At 36.8% G+C, this 4,464-nt stretch overlaps 1 long non-coding RNA gene across 1 annotated transcript; it reads left to right on the forward strand.

Annotated features, from left to right (window-relative positions):
• The first annotated feature begins 1,116 nt into the window (after positions 1 to 1,116).
• LOC134155719 (uncharacterized) lies at positions 1,117 to 3,322 on the forward strand. Its single transcript, XR_009961697.1, has 2 exons — positions 1,117 to 1,769; positions 2,416 to 3,322. It is a non-coding gene; the product is annotated as an uncharacterized LOC134155719 (long non-coding RNA).
• The last annotated feature ends 1,142 nt before the right edge of the window (positions 3,323 to 4,464 follow it).

Genomic DNA, 4,464 nt, shown 5'->3' on the forward strand with positions numbered 1-4,464 from the left:
TATTCCAGAATATATGGCTTTAAAGTAATATGATTTATAAATAATTCAAACTGGAAATTGTTCTGTTTTGTTAAATACAATTATTGTGCTAATGAATTATGTTTTAAGATAAACAAAATGTTTAAAAGGTTTTGGGAAAAGACTGCAAAAACATAGTAACAAGGAAGATATCAGAAGCATGATAAAATAGAAAACTTGCTAGCTTTTGATAAATGAAGCAGAATAAATTGTTTTTCTTCACTATAGGTTTAACTCATGATACTGATGGTAAACAAAATCAGTTCAGCTTAAGAAGTTATTTAAATCCAATAACTTGTCTCAAAAAGGTCCTGGGAAAAATCTGTATCAACTTCAAGAAGCAACGGAGAAAAAAATAATATTACTTGTACATCTGGGGTAACATCTGGAGGTTTCTAGAAGTGCTTCATTGGCTGAGAACTGAAAATCTGGAATCTGTGAAGCCAGTGTGTAATACAATGCTACCATTTGTGAAAACTCTGTGTGATCAGATAGCCCCCAGAAGATTCCTGGGTATGAAGTTTAAAGCTAAATAGTGAGTCAGTGTAAAAGCAATTTAATGTTTGAAGCTATGGAATGAGGAACCAAAGCTGACAGATGTCCAAGACAAATGCAGCTTCTTTTTGGCAGTCATTTGAAGGCAAATTCTAGGACTTTTGTATACTGTCTTCAACCTACAATTTATGAGATGCAGTTTAATTGTCTTTATTTTCCATTGTGGACCTATGCAACTAAAAGATCTTTGCTTCCAGGCAGTGTGTGGCATTTACTACAGTCTAATTAATGACTCAAGCAACCTTAAAGACTCTATAGCATTAAAATGCTTTGTATATCAAGAATGCTGTTATTAGTCAGCACAGTTTGTATTTAAGCTCTCTGAAATTACTTTATTCCCAGGAGAAACTGTTTTACAATAGAAGCTTGATTTTTCAGTAACAAGGCATACCTGTGTGTACCTAGTAAACCTAGCATAATTAGTGTAGCATAGCTTACAAGGATGATGCACACATACAGTGTCAGGCATATGGAGAAGGTATGAAGTCATATACACCCATTTTATTTTACTCAGTCATTCACTGGAAAAGGTGATCAATGAAACGGAGGTGCTCTTGCCCCCATCTCAAATAATATAATCTTAAAAATAAGCAAGCAGTAGCAACAGCACTGCAACCTGGCTACCCACGAATGGCATTGTGTCTATTTGAAAGGCTAGTTAAAGGGGTTGAATTCTGTATAGAGTCTTGATGTTACCTGTTAGGATTCATCAGCAATAATTGTGTCTAAACAGAGCATATGTACAGGGAAAGTGAATACAAATCACCTCCATTAGGGAAGGCTAGCCATCAGACCTCAAGGTAAGGAGCAGAGCTGCTTTTATGCTGATTTCTCTTTTATCTTTTTTTCTTTACTTTGAGGAAGGGAAAATGAGAGAAAACCACAGCCAGTAAATGTGGAACAGAATATGCAGTGACTGTTAGCTGTAAAAAAGCAACCAGCTCTTGTCCCATGCTGTCAAATGTGTATAGTATGTTTTACTGTTGTCAGTATAAACAGCTACCTGGCCAAGTTCATTAAAAATAGGTTTAAAGCCTTACATAAACCTTCTGTTTCTCACATGCAAAATCTTCAATGAATTTTAAAGAACGCTGCTGAAATCTTGATCATTTCTTTGCAGGTGAACAGCTGTTGAATGATGGCTGCTGGAAGCACAGTAAATGGCTTGGATTAAGAACTGGCTAAAAAATTACAAGGTAGGTATGAGGGAAAAGTAAACAATCAAGTCTTTATTAACATCAAAGAAGACAGTGCAGAGTGTGCAGAAATAGCTGTGGAGGTTGCCAGAAGGGACTACAGGTAACCTCTGTGGGCTTTTCCACTTGAGGATGGCAAAGTGGTGAAAGTTATCCATAGTTCCAAGAGTATTTTGGCTGGGAAAATCCTAAAGTTTTACTCCCATGGAGTTTAAATCTGTAATTTAATCTGAGATGTATTTGATTTTCATCCATAATCAAGCAACAGAAATGAAAAGGCCTTTTGTCTTTACTGTATCCATTACCAATGAGGAAATGGGGAAAAGCTGATTTTATGGAAAGTTATCTTGCAAACTATGGAGATGGACTTGTAATTAAAGAACAGTAATCTTCGCAGTCTCTTATTTGGCCCCGGCCAGAGAATATACTCTAATATACTGCTTTCCTACCTAGGGCACAAGAACAATCATAATATTTATGTTTAGCTGTGGCTGACAGTATTGCTGCTTGTAGCTGCACTGCAGTTATCTTTAGACTTTGTAGCAGAAATGACCTACCTAATATCTCAGGCATCCTTTCCTTAAGGGTAGGGTAGACCTGGATGTCTCTGAAATAAAATAATCACGTGTATTATCTAATTCTGCAGTCAGCCAGAGGGTGGAAATTTGTACCTCCCAAAATGCTCTTCTCTTTGTGGACTGAATTATGTTGACAAGAGCCACTAAAAGCTTCAATGCAGCGCAGTTATTGCTTAGCTGTAAGTAATTAAGTAAGATGAAGTAAGTAACATCAGGAAATACTTTAGAACAGGAAGTGAAATAGTTAATATTTTAGAGGAAATGGTTACTTCAAGTTTAATGTACTTAGAGAGTTAGCTAAACTTTGATTTCTTCATTGTAAAAAAATGCTCTAAAGTCTTTAATAACTTCAAAGGTTGAGGGCTTCAGTTTTACAGTAGCAGAATGCTGACTATGCTTCTCAGGACGACTTCAAAAGCAAAAGCACAACTTGCTTTGATCAGAGAAAGCTTAATTATATTATGGTTCTGGTGAAATCTGCATTGCCTTGATAACTGCAACTGGCAAATTTTACCCTTCCATTCCTCCATCATGCTATGCAAAATAATCACTTTCTACATATAACTCAGGAGTTAATAAATTCTCCTACATTTCATGGCCTTGCCTCTGATTTCTGATTAGAAGCTTAAGGTTTTCAGTATAGTGGTGGAAAGGCTTCCCTTCCTGCACATTCTGGCAGAAAACAGAAAAGAGCCCTTCTTAGGTTGCTGTGTACCTGGGTCAGCCACTTCAAATTTTTGAAACCTGTAAATTATAGAATGTATTTTTGTTTCATTTAATACTGAACAACTATGCTCAAGTCTACCAAGTCATGCCAATATTCACCAATAGACAATGAATTACATCTATATGAGAAGGGAGAAACCGGAGCCTGCTGAGAACAACAGAGCAAAAGATTGCTATTACACAATTTAATGCCCCTTACTGGGAATAAATATCTGCCAAGAGGCTGCCAGCTTTTATAATCCTTAAAAACCCACAAAATACCTTTTATGATTGTGGGTAATCAATTGAAAGGAGATGCTGCTGAGCTATTGATCTCTTCCTTACTACAGGTCTTTTTCAGGTGAGACTGAACACAATGAAAGGCTTTAGACAAATTGGATTGGACACAAATCCTGAAACTGTGCCAGAAAAGAAAGAATGCAAAGCATCACAGATCCTTACATAAATAACAAAGGTCCAATGATTTGCATATGCCAGCACATGTCTGCCTAAGATATCATCTGTTCTGATGACAATTTCCTGAACTGTCCCCATGTGACCTTGTCACTACATTTCCTGCCCTAGCCTGTTGCTGTGTTTCTACCTATCCTGTCTTCAGTCCATTCTCTCCTCCCTGGCTTGTTTTCATTTCTTCCCTTCTAAATTATGTTCTATTCTATTCTCTATTTTCATCAGTATTTTTTTCTTTTTGTATTCTCTCTGTCACTGGCAAGTCTTTTTAACTTTCTGTCTTGCCCAGTTCTTCCCAGCTCTTTTCTTCTGAATTACACAGCTATTTTCTTCAGTGCCAAAGCTACAGAAACATGGGAGGAAGAAATTTTTCTTCTTGTTTCTCGAGCATGGTGTTAAATTACTCATGGCAATTGTGCAATTACAGAAAAAATGTATCTTTAGTTCAGGCTAGAAATTGCATATTCAATGCACTTTACTGTCAGGCTGTACCAAAAGCCTCAACTGTTCACGTGGGAACTGAAACTTCGGAAGCTCATAGCTTAACCAAATTTGGGAGAATTTTTACACCATGACACTGCAATGATGCTTTCCCTCTGCCAGATTTCAATTTCTTGCTCTTTAGTTTGAAGGTGTTAAAAGTTCTATTTTTTTTTTTCTTTTTGATGGTAAAGTATTATTTGCTTGCATCTTTCCTGAAATTGGCTCATCTCTTTAAGCTGATGCTTTCCAAAGTCTTTCAGCTTGAGGCAAGCACTGGAAAATCCTAGGAATGGTCAACACTGGCAAAGTTATAAACAACTAAAAATAGGTCTTATCATGGAAGCCTTTGAATATGCTAACTGTAAGAGGTACTGTCAGTTTCATGTGTAAGAGACAGAACAGACAGCCTGGCTTTCTTTAGAGATACCTTGGCAAAGACCTACTCATCTCCCTGAGGC

Source organism: Pezoporus occidentalis, unplaced genomic scaffold (assembly GCF_034315485.1).
Source record: "Pezoporus occidentalis ecotype Australia unplaced genomic scaffold, CSIRO_AGI_Poc_V1 ctg8, whole genome shotgun sequence".
NCBI classification, from domain to species: Eukaryota; Metazoa; Chordata; class Aves; order Psittaciformes; family Psittacidae; genus Pezoporus; species Pezoporus occidentalis.